General features: G+C 43.2%; 1 pseudogene; it reads right to left on the bottom strand.

Annotated features, from left to right (window-relative positions):
- Nucleotides 1-10,322: 10,322 nt before the first annotated feature.
- Nucleotides 10,323-11,100, bottom strand: LOC114219607 (NADH dehydrogenase [ubiquinone] iron-sulfur protein 8, mitochondrial pseudogene; annotated as a pseudogene).
- Between the last annotated feature and the right edge of the window lie 14,940 nt (nucleotides 11,101-26,040).

Here is a 26,040-nt window from a genome sequence, read left to right as displayed (position 1 = left end):
GAGTTGTGAGGATTCAGTGGAATATTGCAAATAAAGACCTTGAATGATAGTAAGCACTTAGTAAGCGGGAGCTATTATTATTATTATTAATCATTATCATTATTATTATTGCCATTTAGCAGGTGAGAAAACAAAAGCAGGTAGAGTAAGACATTGCTCAATGTTGCGTGGCCAGATGGAGTTGGAACTTGAGCCCAGGTGTCTCCCTTTTTTTTAATTAATTAATTTTTTTTTGCCTGGCTTCTTTCATTTAGCACAACGATTTTGAGATTCAGTCATGTTGTTGTATATATCAATATATCATCCCTTTAATTGGTGCATAGTATTCCCTTGTATGATATACTACAATTTATTAATCCATTTACCTATTGATGGACAATTGGATTGTTTCTAATTTTTTGCTGTTACAAAGAAAGCTGCTAAGAAAATTCATGTATAGTCTTTGTGTGGGCATACATTTTTGTTTCACTGGTTAAATACCTAGGAGTGAAATGATTGGGTTGCATGGTAGGTGTATATTTAACTTTAGAGAAACTGCCAAATTGTTTTGGCGGTGGGTGTGCTATTTTATATTCCTATCGTCAGTATGTAAGAGTTCCAGTTTCTCCACATAATTGCAAAGACTTAGTGTGCTCACTCTTTTTAATCTTAGCCAATGTATGTGTAGTGGAACCTCATTGTAGTTTTAATTTGCATTGTTATACATTTGCCACGATGAGGACTAATGATGTTGGACATCTCTTCATGTATTTATTGACCATTTATATCTTTTCTTTGGTGAAGAGTCTGTTTATATCATTTTGAATTGTAAGAGTTCTCTATATATTTTGAATGGAGGTTCTTTATCAGATAGATGTTTTGTGAGTGTTTTCTACCAGTGTTTTATTTGTTCTTTGTTTTCTTATTGGTATCTGATCAAAGAGCAAAATTTTAGATTTGATAAAGTTTAGTTATCAATATTCTTTCTTTTATGGATAATGATTTGGTGTCATATTTAAGAAATCTTTGCCTGCCCTAAGGTCTAAATATTTCTTGCATTTTCTGGAAGTTTTGTAGTTTCAGGCTTCATATTAAGCTACAGGATACTTTTTGAGTTGATTTTTGTGTATTGTAGTCTTAAGAATTGATGTTTATTTTTTAAAATATGGATAGTTAGTTCATTGAATATTTATTAGAAAAATTTTCCCCATTGAATTGCCTTAGCATTTTTCTCAAAAATCACTTTGTCTATTTTTTGACTCTATTCTTTTCCATTGATCTCTATATCTATCCCTAGATAGTACCCAATAGTCTGATTCACTATAGTTTCATTGTAAGTATTAAAATCAAGTAGAATAGGTTCTTCAACTTTGTTCCTTTTTAAAATTGCTTTGGCTATTCTAGACTATTTGAAGTTCCATATGAATCTTAGAATTAGCTTGTCAGTTTCTACAAAAATGCCTGTAGGAATTTTGATGGGGACTGCACTGAATCTTGGGGAGAATTTGGGCAACATTGCCATTTTAATAATACAGAGTTTTCTAATCTCTGAACATGCTCTATCTTTCCATTTATTTAGGTCAGAGAAGTTGGGGTAGGAGACCAAAAAAAGAGGTTTAAGAAAGTTGTGGTTCTTATTCAGAAAATAGAAATTTGATATAAATTAAAGCATGGAGTATCCAATTTTGTGATAATACTGAACTAGGTGAACAAGTCTATAATATTCTGTAAAGAAACAAGAAAAGTTGATTCATTAAACTGCTTCATCAAGTACTTAAATAAGAATTTCTTTTATAAGATAAAATACTGATATATTTTATAAATCGGTTTAGTCCTAATATCTATAGAACATGTATAAACCTTGATCACATCCATACTCATAGGGACTCTTCAGCAGGTATATCAAATCCATTCCCCTGAAGAGCCTGTGTCTCCCTAAAATGGATTAGTCAATTTTTATCTTCTCCACCTTGTTCCTCTTGAATTCTCTGTGCTTGGCACATTGGTGAATGATTGTAAACCACTCCATGGATATGCACTTAAAAAGGGAGACTATGAAATTTTCTAGATGCTTTAGGAAAAATTCTGCTCTTTAGGTCAAAAGAGTTGTTTCAAAAAAACTTTGTTTCTTAAAAATCTACTAAGATTAATTTCTCTTGAATAATCTCTTAATTCGTCTCTTCATTTTGGCCTTAGAGGCACAAAATATAGGTATACATTAGTAGAAAAGTTTTTTTTTTTTAGTTGAGTGGAGTGTATTTTCTTCATAAATTTTACCATGGGCTGTTTGGTTTTGTTTCCCTTGTAGAATTCTGGCTGACTGGATCAACAATCATATTCCTTATATATTTTTTTAACCAGTTTGATATATTTTTAATATTTTATTTTATTTTTTATTTTTTAAAAGATTTTATTTATTTATTTGACAGAGAGAGATACACAGCCAGAGAGGGAACACAAGCAGGGGGAGTGGGAGAGGGAGAAACAGGCTCTCCGCTGAGCAGGGGGCCCGATGCGGGGCTCGATCCCAGGACCCTGGGATCATGACCTGAGCCGAAAGCAGACGCCTAATGACTGAGCCACACAGGTGCCGTATTTTTAATCTTTTAAAAAATGGTGTGGTATTTAGTATCCCAAAGACTCTTGCCTCCTGGTATTCATACCCATGGGTAGTCCACTCCCACATCAAATAGACTGAGCTGTGTATCCACTAGGATATTGTGGATATGACGGTGTGTGATTTCTGAGGCTAGGTCATTAAAGAAGTTGTGGCTTCTATCTTTCTCCCTCTTGGATTATCACTCTGGGGGAAGCTAGTGGCCATGTGGTAAGGATGCTCAAGTAGCTCTAAAGAGAGGATGTAGCAGGAACTGAAGGACCTCCTGAATACAACCAACACTAATTTGCCAGACATGTGAGTGATCTACCTTGGAAGCAAATCCTCCAGCCCCAGACAAGCCTTCACATGATACCATAGCTCTGGTTAACATCTTACTGCAACCCTATGAGGTTGCCCACAGAAACTATGTGAGATAATAAAAGTTCGTTGTTGTTTAAGTCACTATATTTTGTGATAATTTATTATAAAGTGATTTGTAACTAGTTAAAAATGCTTGAACAAAAATTTCCTAAATCTCATTATAAAACCCTTGTATAACATTGTATAATCTTATTTAATTCAGTGATAAGCTCTTTTCTGAGATCTATTTTTGCAAGACATGAGTGATTCTTGCAATTTTAAGTGAGATGGTAAGTGGGCAGGCGTTAGTTATGGCTTTTCTAGAGAAGGAGTTCAGACAAACAGTATGAGGTACACCCTCATCCTTATCTGTAGTATGAGAAAGGGGCAGGACATCCATAATGGTGATCTCTTTTCAGAGTCTCAGGCTCAAAATGAGGGTCGAGAGAACTCCAGGGTTTCTTCTTTGAACGTTTCTGTCTCAGAAAACATCCGGCAAAGCAGACAAAAATTCGGTTTCATTTCCCTATTGTTCCATGGATGTATTTTGATGTGGCAAAATCCGTTCTTTGTGCCACATATCAGCATTGAATGACTGAGGTGTAGACCCTTGTGAAACTTTCATTTAATTACACATGAAGCTCCATAGAATTTCACCCACAGAACAGTAGAGTTGTTTTGTCAAGTGTTCAAGACCTAAATTTGCCGTTGGCTCATCCCCAGCGCAGTCATGCGATTAGTCACGCAAGTAGTCACAAACCCCCTTTGCCATAAAAGAATCATAGCTCACAGCCCCACCAGTGCTCTTTTCCCAAAACATGTCTCTGAAAACTAAACTCAAACATGCATGTCGGTTTAGACTTATTTTTCATGTTTGTTTTGCCCAAAGCATGGACCATGTCAGGGAAGATGGAGACACCTTCACGGCCGGTTAGTCACATCTCACCAAAGCTTCTCAATGGGCTGTCAGACAAGAAAGGAGCCTCATGTAGCCACCTTAATCAGCATCCCCCATCTGTGAGGTCATCGGGATGTTTCAAACAATTTCCAGCTCTCATTAGTTGAACGTGTTCCACAGGCAAGTCCTTATCTTTTGTAACTTTTGCTGCCACATCCTGAGAAAGCCTCTCTGCAGAATGACACTTTCCCCATGGGTCAACCCGCGGTAATGAGCCACCAATTGACGTGCCCTTTGCACTCACTGGCAGTATATGTTGATATTAACCTTTCGTGTTGTGAGATGTCGCTTTTACCCTTGGCTTCTGCCATGGAAGTCTCATTATTTCTAATAGGCTGTGGCAATTAGGGTCTTGGGGCTGTTGATCGCAGCCACTGGGAGCAGGGAAGGGGCACTCAGGGAGAACAGCCGCTTTTTCTTTACATGAACAATGTGATGCTTAGCTCAGCCCAGAGCTGCAAACGGCGAGGCAGTGGTGGACCCCCAGCCACCCATGGGAACCTCCTCACTGAGTCCTTTCACGTGTGCTTTCCTCACACTCGCCACTGGCTCTTTTCAGGCCCCTTTTGTGCAGAATGCTGTGCTCGGACCATACTTCAGAGCATTAGGTTTGGCCTAATAAGGAATTCATTCAATGGAATATTTGGGAAATAAATGGGTGCATTCGAAGAGACCTTTTCTTTTTCTTTCTTTCAAAGACAGTTGGCTGGAAAAAGAAAAGGATGACACAGACTACCAGCCATCTTGGGTGGCCCATGGGCCCTCTGAGAAGGCAGCATTATGCCTGATGGCCCCGGGAAGGCCCCTCAGTCTTGTGGTTAGGAAATGTTGACTCCTGATGGAATTATGTGGCTCTTGAAATCTCGTTGGCCTCTCATGGCTTTAAGTAAGTAAAGAAGCCATTCCTTTAAGGCTAGAACAATACTTTGGTTTAATCCTAAGGGCCTGGGGGTGGGGGTAAAGGAATGAGGTGGGGGAAAAGTCCACCCTAGAGTAAGTACATAGGAAACCACAAATAACCAAAGACACGTAGGGTCAGCATTCATATTCTCTCAGTTTCTTGACCTGAAGTGCTTTCTCTATTAGAAGGACAACAAAACAAAATTAAGCATACTTGTTGCTTCAGCTGGGATGTGATCGAAGGCCAAGGGACAACTGAGAGGAAAGGCTGTAGCTTTTTTGTAAGCGGTGGAGTTTGAATGTTTCACATCAGGATAAAATGTTTCCAAACAAATCCAAGGAAAATCCCCTATATTAATCTGATTGCTTGTGAAAATAACACTTGGGAAAGCCCCTCCAATGAATGTCTCCCATATTAAGGACATGCAGTGTCTGAGACCCTTGTGTGCTGCTGTTGAGATCATCACTCTTGGTGATATAGCAGGATGGTTTGTTTCTGAGAGCCCCTTGATGATTTATTCTTTGCTCTTCAAAACGACACATTTAAAATGTAAGTCCATGTCAGTTGGGTTGGTCCATAGTATAAACATATGGCAGTTGTGAAGTGGAGAGTTCACAACGTATAACAAATGATCATTGAAAGTTAATTCTTCCTTGAATAGGTAAGAAGTCTTCAGAAGCAAGTCATGAGAAGTTCGCCTCCTCCCTCCCATCCTTCCTCCCGTCCTTCCTTCCACAAACATTTAACCAACTGGCATGTGAGTAGGGGTTGGGCTGGGAGCTACTGACAGCCCACCAGTGAATGAAGCACAGCTTTGTTCCCAGAGGACTTCAGAGGGAAAGATGGACAGAGTATGCCAATGTCAGACAACGCAAAAAGAATGATTCAAAGAAGGGACAGTTGGAGCCCAGGAGAGAGGTAAGACAATTAATTATTGCCAGGCTCTGAGGTGCCACACTTTATTCTCACATTCCTTACCAGAGCCAGAACATAAGCTCCAGTGGGATGAGTACCTAGAACAGTGCCTGGCATCGAGATACACTGAATATTTGCTAATGAAAAAGCATGGACATCTTGGTAATGAAACTTCTTGGTAATGACCTCTTATTTGCATTCCTAAAGTACTTTTTTCTAGGTTGCTCTCTCTGTTTTCCACTCCACCCTCAGAGCTCCATGATTGGGAAAAAGGAGCATGGTCCATGGCAAGGGGGAAGCTACTACTGGGGAGATTTTAGGGAAGTTTAAAGGCATTTACATATTTATGCCATTGACTCTGGCTTTTCTTTCTTGGATCTTTTTCCTTTCCTTGCTCCCAGGCCTGTGGAGGGGTACAAAGAGATGGGGCTGCATTATGTGTGGGACCATCCTGTCTGGGAAGGCCAAGCAGGAACAGGGTAGGGCACAAGGAAGGATGACTCAGGCCAGCTGCTGTCAGCCCCAGGGAGGAGAGCTCTTGTTCCTCTTGTTCTTTGGGTTCATTCTTCCTGACTTTTTCAAGTTGCTAGACCTTAGGGTACCAGGTGAAAGTGTGAGCCTTAGGGAGGAGGCCAAGTTGGCTCCTCCACTGCTTTTGGTCTGGGTTGCTCAAGGCTTCTGGGCAGCAGAAGTCCTTTCTGTGTATATGTGTAGCCCAGATCAGCAGATCAGCCCAGAGCAGCTAAGGCTCAGGCCCAAGGTCCAGTTGGCAATAAAGAGTTTACAGGACTCTGGCGTCTCCTGTTTTCCTAATTTTCTCATGAGCTTGTGGAAAGAATTGGTGGCTTGAAAAAGTGGGGATGTGGGGTTCTCAGCTGACTATCTTTTTATATTTTGAAAGTGCAACCAAAATCTTTGTAAACATAGCACATCTACACAGAAATTGTTGACTCTGCCAGGATAGCATTACAAAAAGGGGTGCTCCTTACTTGGTTTGTTCACTTTAAACACCAGAATCTTGCTAACAATAGGTCTCTCTGGTCTGGATTATTTTCTATCTATCTATCTATCTATCTATCTATCTATCTATCTATCTATCCATCTATCTACCTATGCTAGTTTTTTAGGGCTGCCATCACAAAGTACCATAGACTGAGTGATTTAAACAACAGAAATTTATTTCCTCACAGTTATGGAAGCTACAAGTCTGAGATCAAGGTGTCAACAGGGTTGAATTTTTTTTTTTTTTTTTGAGGACTCTGCCCTTGGCTTAGAAATGGCCATCTTCTCTGTATGTGTGTCTGTCCTAATTTCCTTTTCTTATAAGGACACTAGTCCTAACAGATTAGGGGCCACCCATATGACATCATTGTACCTTCATTACCTCTTTAAAGACCCTACCTCCAAATACAGCCACATTCTGAGCTACTGGGAGTTAAGACATCAACAAATGGATTTTGAGGAGACATAGTTCAGCCCACAACATATTCATCCATCTGCCCACCCATCCATCATTTTTCTATCTGTCCATCCATCCATCCATCTCTCACAATAGCTAAAGGGGACTTTAGAAAATAATAAAAATGATTGCAAATGACCGAACCCGTTGAACAATTGATAGTTGAAAACACTGAGGCTCAGAGAAGGAAAGCAGCTGTGCTTGCTTCGGCAGCACATATACTAGAATTGGAGAGAGGGCAAGCAGCTTTCCTGGGGCAGCACGTCTAGTGTTCTGGTGGAAGCTGCACTCAGTGCTAATTTCTGAGTTTTAAAATCCAGCATTTGTTTCCTACGATGTCATGAGTCCCAGAATAGCTATTAAACTTCTTCCATCTCACATCCCCAATTAGGATCCCATAAGTGACCCTTATTAAGAAAAGTCTTCTAAATGTAACAATAGAGGCCACATGGGAGAGGGTGAATTATGAAACTGGATCTGGAAAGAATTCTATGGCATGACTGGGCTGTCCATGCTGTTGTCAGCTATAATTCAACAAGAGCTCTTACAGAGGACTTTCTTCATGTATAAGACAGAGAATTTCAAGGCTTCCCCTCCCCCCAAGTACTGTGTCCATAAATGGCCAGATGATATGGGACCCTTTTCTTTTGTATGTTTATAGTTAGCTTGGGCCAATATATGACATTGAGGTACTTCTTTCAGAAAACACAATTAAGTATGCTGTGGTGTTTGGAAGTAAACTTGGTGGTGAATAGGCACTTCCTGGCCATGAGGGGACCATGTGGGGCGGCGAGATCAGCCCCCTGACCTTAGAGGGAAGAACTCTAAGGAAGAGAGCCCACACCTGACACAAGGTCATCATTTTCTCCATAGCCCTTTGCATATTGGATGACAAACCACAGTTAGCATCTGTTCCTAAGAGACTGCAAGGTATTTTTCAGTGTAATTTCAAACTACTTCTCAGAATTGAGAGAATTTCACAATTTTACAACCTGATCAGTGGTTTAGGCTTTCAATTATTTGAGGAATGGAAAATTTCATGAAGAAGGATTTAGATAGAAGGTTCATTTGTATTTCAGCTAGATGGTTGCTTAGCAAAAGCCAGTGCAGTGGCAGTTTCTGATGAACAGATTCAGTTTGACAGTGGGTAAAATAATATCGCCTGGGTTTCAAGTTTTCAAGTTTCAAAGGGAAAAATAAGCCTTGTATTGAAATGGCTGATTATGGAATCCAAAGGACCTGTGATCATGCAAAAGTGAGAGGTGGGAGGGTGTTTGTGGGTAAAGAAAACTTCTAAGCGCTTTCCTCTCTGTACCTGTCCCTCCTGGAGAATCTGCCATCTGGCTTTGGTTTTTTAGACCTACCTTCTATAGGGCCCTCGGAGATAGGGAAGAGAAGCCAGGCTTTGCAGCTGGAAGACCAGGGCTTTTTGAATGAGAAAATTGTTCACAGCTGTGTGTTTTCTAGGTTAAACAGCTCGGCCTCTTCCAGTTTTGCATGTAGGAGCTGGAGAATTTATCCACACTGCAGTGTGCCTCTTCAATGAGTGATTGCCTTACATGTAAATCCCAAGCATATTTTTATTCTGTCCTCTAGTATTCTACTGAGCAGAGTGCAGAAGCAACGAATTCCTTTAGCTGTCCCGCTGTTAGGTCACTGGTGATGGGGTGACCACTACATCCCAATTGGCCCAGCACTGTCTTGGTTTGAAAACAGAAAATCCTGCATCCTAGGAACCCTCGAGGTCCTGAGCACCCTCCAGTGGTGCACTGAGGCTGCTTGGAGGCAAAGAAAGTGGAGGGGTAAAGCAGCAAGCAAAGTGGAGACCAAGTGTTACTCCTAATAGAAATGAGGCTCTGGGGGCGCCTGGGTGGCACAGTCGGTTAAGCATCCGACTCTTGGTTTCAGCTTAGGTTGTGATCTCTGGGTCATGGGATCGAGCCCTGCATTTGGCTCCATGCTCAGCATGGTGTCTGCCTGAGATTCTCTCTCCCTCTCCCTCTGCCCCTTCTGCTCATGCTCTCTCTAAAATGAGTAAATAAATCTTTAAAAAAAGAAAAAAAAGAAAAGAAATGCAGCTCTGGGAGGGAACCAGAGGGTACCAGCTCTGGGAGTGGCCAGGCGGTACGGCTGAGGAAGCCGTGAGCCCTGCTGTTCTCTCTCGAGGGCCTAGGCAAAGCTGTATGACCCTATCCTGAGGAGGGGGTGTCTCCAGGGGCTTCTGCCTCATTGCTTGGCTGGGAAACTACCTACCTTTAGACTTTCTAGGAAAACTTGCTCTATTTTTCTTATGAGACCCTGGCTGACAAAAACCTATAGCAACACACTCTGCTATATGAGGAAAATCAGGGCGCCTGGGTGGCTCAGTTGGTGAAGCGACTGCCTTCAGCTCAGGTCATGATCCTGGAGTCCCGGGATCGAGTCCCACATCGGGCTCCCTGCTCAGCGGGCGGGTCTGCTTCTCCCTCTGACCCTCTTCCCTCTTGTGCTCTCTGTCTCTCATTCTCTCTCTCTCTTTCTCAAATAAATAAATAAAATCTTAAAAAAAAAAAGAAAATCAGCATGAATTCCTGCCCTACAAAAATCTCTTTCCTGGCTCTGTCACAAAATAGGCCCCAAGCAACAGTGGCTAAAGGCCTGGCACTTCTCTGCAACACACACGCAAGAAGCTTGGACTGTTGTGTCTAATATTGTTCCTTTCTCAAAGCAATCAGAATTTCTTGGAAGTCAGTTGAGTCCAGTTGTGGGACAGGAAAAAAAAGGCATATGAACATCAAATAATGAATATAATGATGGTAAATTGGTACAGGGTGAGTCTGTGAAAGGCCATGCATTCATCATAATATTCTAAAGCAATAAGTATATAAAGATGTTCTAATACAACAGAAAGGTGAATGTAATCGAACAGTTTGTTAGGATATGTAGGTATTCTTTTAAAAAATATTAAGTACATGTCTGTTTTAAAGTATTGATTTGTGTTTGTTTCAGGAAAGAAGAAACATAGGGACCTCTGAGTCAGCCAAGCTGTCCCTGAAGTAGGATCTGTTCCAAGAACAGAAGGAACTCATGGGCATCTGTGGTCATGTTTACTGATCAGGTAGGAGGGGGGTTAGTGAGTACAAAGAAGGCTCCATGGTGAGCTTTCCACTGATTAATTATCCAGTATTCTTAAGAGGGGAGGTAGTCTTTCATTTCTTGAGAGATGAAGCCTCAGGATGGCCCCAGTAATGAGAAGAAATGGCCGCTTATAGAAGGCACTGGTTTTTTGTTGGAGGGAGACCTGAGCTTTCTTATTGGGGGGCTGGGGCTGCAGGCCACCGGGCGGGGGGCAGCAGAGGTAGAGGTAGTGGGCCTGGATGTTGGCCGTGATCTCGGCCTCCACCTCGGCCCTGTCATTGAGCCGCTTCTCCTCATACAGCAGCTCATCATGCGTCTCCGTGGAGAACTCGAAGTTGGGGCCCTTGACAATGCGGTCCACAGGGCGGACCTCCCGGTAGAAGCCACACTAGATTCACTTGGCCCTGTCGATGTCACAGTGGGTGGCCCTGCGGGTGACATGGGCCCCGTGGCTCAGCCTCGCTGGTGATGGCCTGGTAGGGGCAGACGGTCTGGCAGAGCTGGCCCTTGGTGCATCTCCGCATGGATGGATGGATGGATGGCGGTACAGTGCATGCTCCCTGCGGAAGCGTGGACCCAGTGGGCTCTTCTCAGGGGTAGTTGATGGTGGCGGGTTCCCACAGCTGGCTGCTCAGGACCCTGCCCAGGCCTCGCATGAGCTTAGTCCATAGCAGGGTCCGAGCTGCCCTGTTGGTCACCAACGTCATGTCCATTGAGGGCTCCTGCATGTTCAGGAACTTGTAGGTAGGATGCCCTGCACATGCAGCCTGGGCCAGGGCACAGAGCAGCACAACTGTGGTCAGGCTGTGCATCTTGCCCTGGCCCTCCTTCCCTTGCCCAGCGTCCTCAGCCATTCATTTTCTTAATACAGCTAACAGAGCAGGCCAACACATCAAAATCATAGAGCCAGACATGAATCCATCAGTCATGCAAATTTAATGACTGCCTTATTTTTTGGGAAACAAGTCACACAACAATGAAAATCTATCTGAAAGTCAGGGACACAACTGCCATGCTGTGATATGAGGAATGTACTAGTTATCTATTGCTGTGTAACAAATTGCCCCAAAACTTTGTGGAAAGCAGAGAAAGAGAGAAGCAAGAAGAAGAAAACCACATGTCTGGTCTGGTGGCAGAGGCTGAAGCCTAGGGATACTGATGCCTAAGATCAAAATAAGAAACGAGGGAGGTTGGCCACTCGGGATATTTAAGGGTGGGAGGGGATGATGGGGGGTGCTTCTTAAAGCTCTCCAAGTGACTGCATTATGCTCCCAAGGTTGAGAAGTGCTGTTCCAGAGTGTGACTTGCCAATCTGAACTTCCTTTTAGTCACACCACGAGGCTGTGGTGGTGGGAAGGTGGCTATTAACATTTGTTGAGCACCAGCTATGAATCAAGTTCCATGCTAGGAATTTTATACAGATTCCCTTACTCCTAGAGAGGCAGTAAGTCAGTCAGTAACTCACTATTTTATAGAGGAAGATACAGAAACTAGAAAGATTTATTAAATCTGACTGTCCTCAACAAAGCTTGTTTCTTACACCATATCAAACAGTATGAACTAAGGCCCCAAAGGGAAAAGACTATGGAAGATAATGCAGATAAAGAGCTAGTTTGGTAGATTTCTTTTTCTTTTTTGAAAGATTTTATTTATTTATTTGAGAGAGAGAGGGAACAGGGTGGAGGGGCAGAAGGAGAGGGAGGAGCAGACTCCCCGCTGAGCAGGGAACCCGATGCGGGGCTTGATCCCAGGACCCTGTGATCATGACCTGAGCCATGCTTAACCGACAGAGTCACCCAGGCGCCCCTAGTTTGGTAAACTTCAACCTGAGCTCTAAATAGATCGAAAAAGATGAAGCACTACTAGTGATATTACTAAATTGCATACAGTCGGCTGTGAAATTTGGTCACAAAGAGAAACACATGTGCTGGGCTACAGAGAGCAGGGTGTGGGGAGGGGGTTCAACCAGGGGCAGCAGTGACTGGTGAGGGACTATGGAGGAGGAATGATCTGTTTCCCAAAGCTGGAGATTTAAATGTGGAGCTCTCTCCCTGTCCGTGCCCCAGGGTGGCAGTGCAGAGGAACCGAGCCGCACGAAGTGAATGGCAAGATGGGAGCTGTGGGAACGTGGTTCCTTGGCTCTGGTTAGCGCCTACTGGGTATTGAGTAACTTTGCGTGACAGGAGCAGGGAAGCTGGGGAGACAGATGGGGCCAGGGAGGAAGGGTCAGGATATGCAGATTTCAGAGCCTGGGGAGGCCAGGAATGATTCTGGGAGCATCACAGCTGCTGCTCTGGGGAGCAAACAGTCCATTTCAAGATGGGGAGAACTAGTGTCTGGTGGCTTAGGGTTGCTGTTGTCAGCAGTTACTAGAAAATGTTTTGAAGCAAATATGCTTATGCAAACACACCCATGCGTACTCATTCATTCCTAAATACAAACTGAACTTTTTTCCTGCAAAGGCAAAATGCCTACAAAAGCGTTTCTGCATTTTATTTACTTGGAGAGTAACACATTAGGATTCCCTTCCTTCAAGAGCTATGTGTTCCCCTTGGAACACAGAGCAGGTGATCATGCTAGACCCGTGCTAAGCTTTTCCTTTTCTGAACATTTAGTATCATCAGGCTTTATTTACAGGCAATCATGTGACTGTGTCTCTCTTCACGTGGCTTCAAGACGCTGTCCCTTGCGGCCATTTCTTAACTCTGGTAATTCACAAGGTGGCTTGCGCTACCCTGGGAAGTGATGTGAGCAGGACTTCAAAAACCCCTGGTGGCTGAAGAATGGTTGAGGTTAGGAGCCAGAACAAACGGAAGGATGGTTGTGGTGCCAGGTGCCAAATGAACATAAATGAAAGAAAACCAGCCACCAGATCAACCTCACATGTCCTGCATGGTGCCTCAGAAGGCATGGAACAGTGGCTCTGGCTTCCCCAGACAGAAACTTCTGGCCAAGCAAGAACTGCCTGCGTCCTGAGGCTGCAAGGTGCTCTTCCCAATCACAGAACAAGAGAATGTGAGGTCACTGTCAGAAGTCTGAGCCTGCGGTGAGAGTCGGCTCCCACCTTTCTGATACTGAGCTTGAGAGCTAAGCAGGCTCCGACTTCTGGGGAGCCCCCCTCGGCTACATCTCGTCACCTCCCATTGCTAAAGCCATTCCTAAGCACCATAGGCTACTTTGGGTGGTTGAAGAACCTAGCCCTGAAGTCAAGCTGGGGGACAGTCTTGGGGAAACGGGGGAGGATATACATTAAGGAGACAAAAAGGGTTTGTTTTGTTTTGTTTTGTTTTTGTTTTTTGTTTTTTGTTTTCATTTTTGTTTTTGGTGCTGGTGTCTGAAGCTGCCCTGGGACCCAGATCTAAACTCTGTGAAGTCATTACCTACAGGGGATGGAGAACTCTGACAATCTGAAAGCTTAACAGTCAGTACTGAATACAGCTCTGAATCAGCCACCTAGTGCTTCTCTTCTGTGTACATTGTTATAGGTTATATTTGGGAGAGAGAACCCAGAGGGGTGTCATATGGGCTGGGCAGCAGATAGGTTGAATACAGGAAACTGCCATTTTGTAGGTTAAAGTTATAAAAAGCCATTGAAAATGGCTCCCTTTTGGACCATTTTTTGGGCCTGTAAAATGGCTCTTCCAGGAGGTTCTAATATTTTCTAGAATTTTGTGCCTGGGTCTATGCTAGGCACTGCAGAGTTACCAGAAATGTCAGAACCACCATTGTCTGTGGGAGTCATCCAACTAGGACCCGTGGGCCAAATATGGCCCAATGCCTGTTTCTATAAAGTTTCACTGGGACACAGTCACGCCCCTTTGTGTACTTACTGTCTGGGACTGCTTCCATGTGACTGCAGTTGTGTAGCTGAACAACGACTGTACCATCCACAAAGCTTAAATCATCACTGTCTACCCCTTTACGGAAAACGATTGCTCACCCCTGCATCACACAGCATGAGACACAATGATCATTCATAAACACTACCATTTTTCATCGATAATCTAACACCTCTCCTTTTTCTCCTTTCCCTTTCATCATTATTCTTTTTCCTCCTCTAAGTGTCGGAATTTCTCGTCTCCCCTTTCCTCAGTCTCCTTCACTGTTCTTGCTTGTTCCTGGTCTGTTATTTCATGTCCCCATTCCTTCTTGCTCTCCTCTCCTCATTTTCCCTCCCTCTCGTCCCCTGCTTCTGCTCTATCCTTGTACATCTTCACCTGCCTTTTAGTTCTTCTTCCACTCTTTCCCTTCTTCTTTTCATCAGTGCCTCCTCCTTGGAACATGTTGGCTCCGTTGACTTAGGAGAGGTAGGCTGGTTCCCCGTCTCGCCATTCAGAGCAGCCTTCTCTTGCTCCAACACAGCCTTGTGTTGGTTTCCCTCCTCTGATCTGCCCAGTCCGTGGAGCAGGTCTGACATTTACCTGGTGAGGAAAGGTAGCATGTCCAAATCAGTGAACATTCTGGTTGGTTGGCTGTCTTCCCTGATTGGTCAGTGTTGAATATTTTGAAAATCATTCCTGTTATGAGATCATCTGCTTTAGCCAGACAGACAGCTCAAAGTTTAGAAATGTTGTGCAGATACCTTTTCTTAGGAAAGGTATCCGTTAGTCCCTGTTTGGGGGTTCAGCCTCTGGAGTTTTAATGAGGCTCTCACTGTTTTTAATCGCATTGTGAGGCAGTGTCTAAAATCCAGAAATTAAGTCCATTCAGAATTAGGTTGGGTCTGTGTGCTGGTTGATGTCTTTCTTCCCACAAAATAATGTGTTTTGAATCTAAGACACTTGTGGTCAAATGCTTCTCAGAAGCATGTACCGTTGGTTGCTAAAGACTTTATTATGCAATAATGTAGGGGGAAAAAATCAAAACTAGGTAATTTGGAGTCATTTTTAACTAATTTTCAGAGATATACCAAACCTTGTCACACCATTCATCATCGATGCCAGAGTGACAAGTGGCCTCATAACAGGGTCACCAACTACCAAGCCAGCCCTCGACTGAATTGAGGAGAAAGTGCGCAGAACACAGCAGCCTCAGACTTCACCTGGCTTTAGGGAATGCTGCCTAAAATATGTTTCAGGGGCAAAAACTTGTTGCATTTGTCTAGAATTTGAATCTATTCACTCTAGTTACTTCTCATATCCTTTCAAAAGTTTTTGTTAAACACTTGCTCTCTTTTCTCAACACTATGGTAAGGATAGTGATGCTGATTTCTGTATAATACATTTTTGAAACTTTTGGGCAAACCACTTAATCATTGTATCTAACAGAAAAGTCATAAACTTGATATGGAAAGAAAGAGAAAGGGATTCGGCCAAACAATATATAATAGATATTTGGGGTTGATCCTGCAGCTTCTATTATTTTTTTCCCATTAGTCCTCATTTCAATTTGGGGATCCATTTGTCTCAACAGAATCTGATTTGGGAGGTAGAGCATGTGACCCAGATCAGCATGTTTGACTCCTTGGTCATTGTGATTGGTTCTAGGTGGACATGTGACTAAGCAGATCCAACTAGTGTGAATTTCAAGACCCCTGCTTGGAATTCTGCTCAGAATCAAGACTTGTCAATTCTTCTAAGTGTCCCTTCTTTTCTTCCCTTCCTTTGTGTTCTTACCAACATTATACATGTCGAGGCCTTGATCTGCTCCCTCCATCTCCCTCCATTGTCTACTCCCTTGAATTCCTCACTCTTGCTGGACTCATATCCTCAAAGAGACTTTTAAAACCTTACTGGATTCCCCATTAATGGAAAAATAAAGTGAACATCACTCAGCATGGCATTCTGTGCGGTCCATTCATTGCAACCATTCTAGCTCTTTAACCTGGATTGCCTACAGGTTCAACTGAGACACAGGAATAGAATGTCTTTTTTTTTTTTTTAAGATTTTATTTATTTATTTGACAGAGAGAGAGAGAGAGAGAGAGTGTGTGTGAACACAAGCAGGGGCAGTGCCAGAGGGAGAAGCAGGCTCCCTGCTGACCCTGGGATCATAACCTGAGCTGATGGTAGATGCTTAACCGACTGAGCCACCCAGGTGCCCCAGAATGACTGTTTTTTTGAGGGTGAAAACTTTACGTATGAACTGTGTTCATAGTCCCTTCCAGGGACATCCTCAGGAGGCACTGAAATCTGAGAGTAAGCCTGGAGCTAGACCCACGCTGTGGGCATTTATGCTGGTGAGTACCAGCACTAACAGCCTCAGAGTTAACAACCCCAGGCCCTGTGAGCACCACATCCTTTATAAACTCTTTGGAACACTGTGTCCTAGCAAAATGTGCATCCCTTCCAGATGTTAAATAAACTTATTAAAGTGATATGTATCTTGCATGTGGTCAACTCTGAAGTCATGGCCATTTTAAATGTTTGTGACTTTAACGTTAACCAAAACAGATATTGGTTAATGTCTAATTATTCCACCTCTTTGAACATATGTTAGTATATCGAGTGTATACTTTCTTCGGACACTCTGTAGTCAGAAGCCATGGAAAAAGTGTCTGTTGACTTATTGTAACCTGGGAATTAGTGCTGCATTGAGCGGAGAGAGTTTCTATTTGCTTTTTAAGTAATAGAAACCTTGGCCCATGCAGGCCTGTGTGCTCTGAGAGAATGTGCTGAGCCCCAGCCTTGTTTTTCTGTTGCTTTCTGTGACAGGGTGCTCCTCCCCACAAGCCTTTGCCAAACCTTTATGCGTGTTGAGTCAAAACATTCTGAATATGAGCTCATCACATGGGAAAAAGGGCTTAAACAACAGCTCGACATGTACAAGTAGATTAGGCTTTTTCAGTCAGTGTTTCAGTTCGAATTTCCTGAAGTTTGGACACCTGCATATGGTTCATTCAGTATCTCAGCATCCCGCCTCTGGGCTGAAGTGCAGCACTTGGCTTCCTGCTGTAGATTAAACCAATGAATAAAGATTCATTTGAAGGAGCCATGTGGATAGTGTATCTATGGCTTTAGGTATTGTCTATCTCAATGGCTGGGGACGTACTTACATATACAGTGGCCCATTGTGCTGATTCCAAGTTCAAAATAAGAATTGACATTGATGAAAACTATCTCATCTGGCCAATGTTGATTTCAGCTAGAAATCAAGTCAGTTTAACTTCTAAAAGAAGAACTAGTTTTTATCTCTTCTTTATTTTCATGGAGGAAGGGAGATCTGGGAGTGAATTTGGCTTCTTTAGGATGCAGGGTCAGGGAAAAACAGGTGAGAATGTATGAAGAAGACAAGAACGGATTGGGGAGGGAGAATGGGAGATGGATGGTGAATGGATAGTCTTCACTGCCTTGTCAAGTCTTACAAGGACGTCCGCTGACCTGGTACTCCCTATTCTCTCTGATGATTGCTTAGCCCGGAACCTAATGACCACACCAGTCAGAAAGTCATCATGTGGTCATGTATTTATGCTTAAATAACGGAATTTGATTTTTTTAAAGCTGCCCTAACCTGAATCCTTGACTTATTGATGGTGAGATTGTGGAGAAGTATCCCAGGATGTGACCCATCCTCCCAAGAATAGTGAAGAGGATGGATAAAAGTCCAAGGAGGTGATTCATTGACCAAGGATTTATAAACCATATTAAGTTCAGTAGTAGGTAATACATAGAGGAAAATTTCTTCCTTTGAATCATACATGTTTATCAGTTTTACATAGATATTGATTGCCCTTGCCCTCTCTAAAATGTTATGCTTTTATGGGACTTTTCTTAAAAATGTCTCTTGGTTAAAGGTGAAGAAGTTACTGAGTTGCATTTGGGGTAGAGTGGTCAGCCTGTCGAAGGCAAACATGAGCTCAGTGGAAAGTAGTTTTACAGATGAAGAGTTTCTGAAAATGTGAGACTCCTGATATATACTATGCCTTTCTTTTCGCTTTGCTTCCTTTGGCAGGAGTCAAGTTTTCAAAGGACAAAAAAAAAAAAAAAAAGCTTATCTTCTTTTGATGACTCTAAAGAAATGCTTATTACCAAGGATAGAGGCGAGAAGTGTATCTCTCCTGTGTAACTTGGGGTTCTCTCAAGAAACCCCAGGTGCAGGGCTCTTTGGGAGCTCAACATGGAAAGGCTGGTGCCTTTCCAGATGCATGCTGGTGGGTTGGGTTTCTCCCCAGGTCATGAGGCACGGCCTAGAGGGACTTTACATTTCCTGATGGTTATACCCAGCTCTGTATGGAATTGGAGTAGAATTGGAATCCATGTTGTAAGAGAAGAGGCTTTCCACACTGAGCTGGGTTTTCCAGCTTCTTGGATCTCTTCTCCTCTTCCAAATCACATTTGCAATCCTCACTGACCTCAGAGACACTTGTCTTTTTATCTTTTCATCCAGCCCTAAGTCGTCTTGCTGGACAGAATTTTGCCTTTTGGGGGGAAGGTGTAGGGAGGGTCCTTTCCAAATTAAACAAGGAGAAAGAAACCATCAATATGAGATGAACATACCTCTTCCTGCCTTGTTACATAATTTTGTAAATCACAGTAAAACCGCACTTTGAATGACTGGAGGGCAGACCAGTTGAGTGAATGATCTGAAATATTGAGAATTATGAAAAGGAGGCAGGTTATTACTAATATGTATATGTAGGGACATGAACTAGTGGCTAAGAAAGTGTCCTGGGCACGCCCAGGTTAAGGGTTTGCTGGTTGCTGTAACAAATTGAGAAATGCCATTTGTACTTAGCATGTTTCTTGTTGGTAAGCAAATATTTACTGCTGAAGTTTTTGAAAACAGCTTATGCTCCTGAGTAGCTTAGACTTCCTCCTGTTGACCTTGTTGCTGACAGTAAAGAACATGTTATAAAACCTTTTGCTTAGACCACTTGGGATCCTGCTAAAGATGAGCACATCATCAACAACCCCGGATAATCAGGCTTTAGCGTGGGGTTTGTATTGAAAAGTTGCTAGGACTCCACTGAGGAATGTTAAGAGAAGGAGCAAAGCGGAGTCGAGCCATTCAGCAAATGCTTGTTGAGTATCTCTCTTTCCTGCCCAATCAGTTCTTGATGTGGTAAACTAGGGTCATCTGAGTAGAGTAGCTAAAAACAAAAATAAACAGCACCAACACATTCTCCTAACCACACTGTTGCCACACACACTTCTTCACTCCTCACATCTCTCAGCCAAAAGGACAGCAGAGGGTAAAACACAGATTTGAATTTCACTTTCTTTCCCTTATTCTCCCCCAACTCTGGGGATTAGGGACTAGACAGTAGTAGGAGGTGGAAAGAAGAGAAAGAAACAAAATCTGAATAACCACAGAAGCAAATGGCTTTGGGGTGAATTCTAAAGCAGACCACAGGAAAAGGAAATCACTAAATATTTGGGCTGTGTGTGTGTGTGTGTGTGTGTGTGTGTGTGTGAACTTTTATTTGAATCCCACTTCTCTTTAAAATACCATCTAGTCTCTCTTTGCATGTACTTCTTGGCTCCTAATTTCCTCCACATCTTGAACGGGCCTCGTGTTCATCTCCGAACATTATTTTCTTTTGAAGTTCATGCTTCTTCCTCAACTTAGCTAAAATAGTGACCATTTATGAATTTCTTTCTATTCTCAACTCTGGCTTCAAGTTTTCTACCAGCGTTTGAGAAGTCAGTCAGAGCGTACAGTTTCTGAATCCCATTTTTTTTTTCTTCTCCAGTTTCTTTTTCTCATAGTTCAATATTTGATCTATTGCTCTGACCCATTCTTTTTCTGTGTGTGCACAGGGGCTTTAGTTTTGACTCTCCCTTTCTGAAAAGTCCTCTGACCCAAAGGCTATGCTACATTTATATGAAACCAATGAAGTACAGGAACAGAGGGCAAAGCGCCATTCAACATGGGGACAGTTTTTGGGTGAGGACAAGAGATCCTGACTCATCCACAGCACGTCAACATCCAGCCCAAATCCAGAATCTGTCTGGCATAAGCAGTTTTCAGCATAAAGGGCTTGAGGATAGGGAAAGTCAGGGAGGTAAGATCTTCCTACCAGCCTCCCTCTACCTCGTCATTGCTCCCCTCCCTCACTTCTCAGGGGCGCTGCAGGTTCTAACGGGCACAGCTGTCATTTCTGTTTTGAGAATGCAACACAGGCAGCAGGACCCCTTGGTAATAAACTTGGTATCCAAGTCAAGGCTGTTGCCCCGATGGGTTCCTGCTTTCCTAGGAACTACCTCTGGGAACTGGGAGGCTGCGCTGGCGCCAGCAGGTCATATGGTGGGTGCTAGTGCCCCAACCTCTAATGGCTTTTCTTAGAACCACTTGCAACAAGTGTGTAGCAAAGCATGTGGCCCAAATTATCATAGGAACAAATACATGAAATAGTGGTCAAAGCATGGGATTAAAATTATTATATAAAACAACATTTGAAAAATAACTGGCAAAGCAGGCATTGAAAAGGCATTCCACCATAATTTGTAGAAGGAAGACACTAAGAAAGTGCCATTCTTTGCCACTGGAAAATGGATTGTTTAAGGGGGAAAATATCCTAGATTTCAATTCTGTCAAGTTCATTTAAAGAAACCCTTTAGGTGGATTTGTAGCTGCTGGTATCGGTTGGTAAGCAGGGCAGCTGGTGATCATATCCGCTATGTAAGCTCAGCTCCAATCCATTCTCCTAGTAGTGGGGCACCTCCTGAACCCAGTCTCCATCACCTCCCCAACCCCTCCTATGGAACAATTCCAGAGCTTCCACTGGTTGCGGGTGAGGATTGCAGGTGTGGGGATCAGCACTGTGGGAGCACTTAGGGCAGAAAAAGACTCCTTGATGGACAAAAACTCAGGAGTCCACTTTGATGTCTGCTCATGTTGCTGCTATTGACTGACATTTATTTGCTATTTCACATGTGCTGAGAACTTCGTATACTTTATCTGTAGTCCTTCCAACAGCCTTGAACGGAAGATTTTTTTTCCCTCTGTTTTTGGTTAGACAAGTTAGAACACATTTAACGTGGCACAGCTAGCCAAAGGCAAAGACCCCATGAAGACGTCTGACTGTAAACCTGACCCTCTGTCCTTGCACCCATGTCTCTGCAAGGATCATGGACTGACCTGCGGTATATAGAAACTTCCCGGCTGTCGTGAGATGGCTTGTGACAAATTGTAGCCTGATTTTATGTACAATTCCATTTGATTATTCGGAGATAAACTCATTTCCCTTTGCAGGCACAAAAGGCCATCTGTGCAGCCCAAAACAACGTTGTAAGCTCCCATCCAATTTCCTGTCTGCATATCTTTTTAGAGTAATTATGGCTCATCTCTCTAGGTTTTCCATTGACATCTATGTTTTGTTGATTTTCCTCCAGATGCATTGGGGGCACATGTCCAAATTAAATATCATTTGTTTCCTGCCTCTTATTTTTAAGTTTCCTTTGCCCTTTACTCTCTATGGGGTTTGTGTTGTATTCCCATTAGTATCTTACAAATCTGGGCTGCAGGCTGTTAACTACACACCCACGTCACGAGACAATGAGCTCAAGTCATTCAGTTCTCCCTGTTATTTAATCTTGAGCTCCTCAAGGTTAGACCTTGACCATAGGTAATGCTTGGCATCAACCCCTAAAGACCACATCTGACTTTCAGCTTAAACACCTAGTTCGCCCTCCTCATCCTCACCAGCCCCCCAGGCCATTAGGCAGGGCGTCATTGTCTCTAGCCCATAAATAAAAGTCAAGGCCAGCAAGATTGCAAGGCTTGCCCGGGCTTATGCAAGGCTAGAACCAGAATAGGACTAAAAGCTTTTGTGTCATGGCTATAAAGATTAAAACCATTCATGCTCCATATGCATTTTATACAAAAATAATTGACAAGTATTTATTAAATTGCTCTTTATTTGTTGGCATAAAAACCAACTTTCAGGTTTTTATTTTAAGTGAGCTTTGCTCACCTTGGAGCGGCTCCGGGCGAAATGCTGGCATCAGTGAAGCATGTTTTCAGCTCAGGTATTCCACTTTGAGCTCCTTATCTCGTGTTTGGTTCCCACCACCCCGTTCCTCTGGTGAGCTCAGAGTCTCCCTAGGCTGCTCTTGTCCTCTCCCTGCCAACTCCACCTTCCGGGCCTCAGCTTTGAAGCTCTGGCCTCTTGGTGCTTCTCGAATCACAGCCTGATGATGAGGTCCTTTTCCCTTTGAGTCAAAGGTCCAGCTTTTGATGGGTTCTCAGTCTGGGACATCTAAGCTCAAAGTTCCTTTAACAGAGAGCTTTTCATTCCTAAATTTTTAAGAGATGCAGGCATGTGCTTGAGAGATGATACTTTGATTTAGAGCCACATGAAGAGGTAAGTGCCTGATGTCATATCTGCCCCTGTGCTGGCTTTAATGAGTGTGAGAATGGAGGGTGAGGGCATGAGAATCCTGGTGCAGAAGGGGAGTCCCGAGAGAGTGGACGAGGCACATGGGAGGCAGCCTGGGAATGTGCATTTTGGAACCAGTGGCAATGAGTGGGTTTCAAAATGCTGCTGACTTCACAAGTGCACTGACCCCTCTGTGGGTCATGCTTCTCATACTGATTGCTCCTCTCAAGAATTCTTGGTTTTGAAAAAAATATCCACTTAATTATTCATTGCTGGAGAGGGTATAGAGAAATAGACGGTGGATATTAGTGCATCCCTTTAAAAAAAATTGTACTTTTGGCCAGGAGTCATAAAAATGTTCATGCCCTTTGAATCCATAATCCTTTTTCTGGGAATCTAGCCTCAGAAAAGAATCCCACATGTAACCTGCAAGCCTGCTCCATGGTGGATGGGGCGGGGGGTGGGTGGATACAAATACCCATTTTCTAGTTGGTTGCGTGAATTTCCAATGGTCTATTAGCAGGAAGTTGAGTCTTGACTTTTTGAGGCTTCCCATCACCCTGGTCAAGAATATTAGGTGCTTTATTCAATCCAAAGAGGGTCAGAAAAGAAGGGAATTGGGCTAGTCCACAGCAGAACCTCCAGGCTCAGTTACCATTGCTTCTGTTATTAGCACCTGCTCTACTACTGAAAACAGTCCAGCGCATACATGTCCAGGGTCATTCTGAGGTCCCTGTGAGAGCCAGCACTTACACTTGCCACAGGAGCTCTTTGAAACATAATCCCATGCCTCAAGGCTGAGCTTATTAATATCACCATGTTTTGGCTTCCAAGGTTCCAGCTCAGATGCTTGTGTTGTCATGTTCATTCATCCTTCCCAGAACAACAGCATCCTTCCCAGAACAGAGTGGCTGGGTCCAGAGGTGCTTCGACCTCAGGTGCATGATGAGTCCAAGCATCCACCGTGTTACATCTGGACCACTAGCCTGAGTCTCCCTTTCCTCATGGCCTTTGCCTCAGTGGTCTCATTACCTTTCCTGGCCACAGGACCTTGGGAGGTCACACCAGTTTCCCCCTCTTGGTTTCTCTGATTTTGAATTGTGGGAATAGGTTTTGAATATTAGTTTCTTCTCTGCTAAGGCAACTACTCAGTGATCTTCTATTGAAAAAAAAATCAGCTTCTTTCTCTCTCTCTCTCTCTCTCTTTTTTTTTTTTTAGAGAGAGAGAGTGCAGATTAGGGGAAGGTGGAAAGGGCAGAGGGAGAGGGAGAGAGAGAGAATCCCAACACGGGGTTCAATCTCATGATCCTGAGATCATGACCTGAGCCGAAATCAGGAGTTGGATGCTTAACCCAGGTGCCCCTCAGCTTCTCTATTTTAAAACCAAAAATAAAACACTTACATGTGCATGCAGATATTCACTGCACAACTGTTTATAAAAGTCAAATATGAGAAGAATTGAAGATATAGCATCAGGAAATTAGAATGTGTCCACTCAGTGAGACAACATGCAGCTATTAAAATTCCGATTATAAGATTAAGAGAAAACATGGGTGTTTCCCCCCTATTTTTAAACTTCCTTTTAATTTGACACATTAAAAGGAATAAAAGACTCTTAGAATTAACTGTGGATATGAAGCTGTTGCCAACAGGATCTGCTGATGGTTCCACTTGGGAAAGTGAGGGACAGAGGACTTCAAGATGACTTTCCAAATGTTTGCCTTAAACAAGAGGGTGCATATTCGTGTTGTTTACTGAGATGGGGAGGCAGAGCTGGGGACAGGGAACGACTTCGTCTGTCTATACTGAATTTGAGATGGCTCTTGGACATCCCTGGGGATGCAGAGCAGACAGTAGGATGTAGGGACCGGAGTCGGGGGAGAGGTCACTGGTATCAAGGCAAGATATTTTACATTTGAACAACATCAGTATGTAGATGGTATTTAAGACATGGGATTAGATGAGCTCCCTTAGGGAGAGAGGAGAGAAGGACAGGGTAAGAAGATCTAGACAGAGTCTCCAGTCATTCCACTATTTGGAGACCAGACAGAGAAAGGGAAACCAGCAAAAAGTTAGAGACGATGCAGCCGGTTAGGTAGGAGGCAAAGAGAAGCAGCATCATGGAAAGTGGGAGAGAAGAAGATTTTAAGGAGGGAGTGGTCAACTGCATCAAAGGCTACTGAGAACTCAGTAAGATGAAGACACAGAGGTGACTTTTGGATTGGCAAAGGAGGTTGCTCATGACCTTGAGATCTGCAGAGTCAGCGGCATGGAGAGGAGGAAGGCTTGCTGGTGTTGGCTGAGCCAAAATTCGGAGCTGAGGAAGGGAAGCTGGGACTGTAGATAATTCTTTCAGGGAGTTGCACTGTGAAAGAGCTAAGGAATGTGATGTGCCTGCAGGGACATATCACTGCTCGTGGAACTGATCCAGGAGAGAGGGAGAAACTGATCATGTAGGGAAGAGAGAGGTTAATTGCAGGAAGGATGAGAGGATGGTATCCAGAGCACTAACAGAGAAATTGGCCTTTAATGGAGTGGGCATGCACACAGAGTCCTTGGCACGGTACCTGGTACAGATAATAAATGCTCAATGAGTACTTGCCATGGTTATTACAAGTGTCTGGGTGGAATACCAAGGGGAACAATTACTGGCTGGCCCAACTCATTGCTCAAAAGTCAGGCCATGAACGATTGCCTCCACAATTGATACAGCCTGCCAAAGAAGAATATGATGAAAAGGCAAAGTGGACCATTCTTCTCTCCTACAGCCCTGCTTGGACAGGGTGGACTCTGCCTGAGGGGCATTGATGTGTGCTTGAAAAATGAAAAGATCCTAGTGACTGATGAACAACTGATATGACTGTCTTTTAACTGAGTCTGTCATTTTCTTTTTCACTGGATTGTGTTTGCCTATTAATAATGCTCCTCAGAGTTCTTGAGAGCAGCAGCTGGGGCCATGGGGACTGTGAAGAAAACCAAAACCACAATCTCAAAACCTCTCCTATTGCACAATCAAAATGTGAACCACTGTAACTGCTGAGACACATACCCAGAAGTGGTCATTTCACTGGCCCCTGCAGAGAAAACCTTCTAACCAATCTGTGTAGCAACCAAAGAGACCCCAAGTAATAGCTGTTATTCCAGAAATTACTGTATTTAAGCCAGGAACTCAGAGTTTTATCTACATGGAATGTTACTGTTGATCATTTGACCTCACTGTTGAGACAGAGTGCATTGATGTTCCTTGCCAACAGCTGAGGAAGAGAAAGTCCATGCCTTCATAGCATTGTTAAAAAAAACAAAACAAAACAAAAAAGAATTTCTACAGAAATTCTACAGAAAATCTTCAGTCACTTTCCCACTCAATAAAAATTTAGAATTAAAGCAAAAATGTATCAGTCAGGATTCAGTCAGGATTCTTTGTTGCAAACAACAGAAACTAGCTCTAATAGATTTAAACAGAAAAATAATTTATCAAAAGAATAGTGGAAAT

This window comes from Eumetopias jubatus, unplaced genomic scaffold, assembly GCF_037043125.1.
Source record: "Eumetopias jubatus isolate StellerSeaLion01/CBP00866 unplaced genomic scaffold, mEumJub1_p1.0 scaffold_9, whole genome shotgun sequence".
In the NCBI taxonomy this organism is placed as follows: Eukaryota; Metazoa; Chordata; class Mammalia; order Carnivora; family Otariidae; genus Eumetopias; species Eumetopias jubatus.
This window is presented reverse-complemented; position numbering and strand designations above follow the sequence as displayed.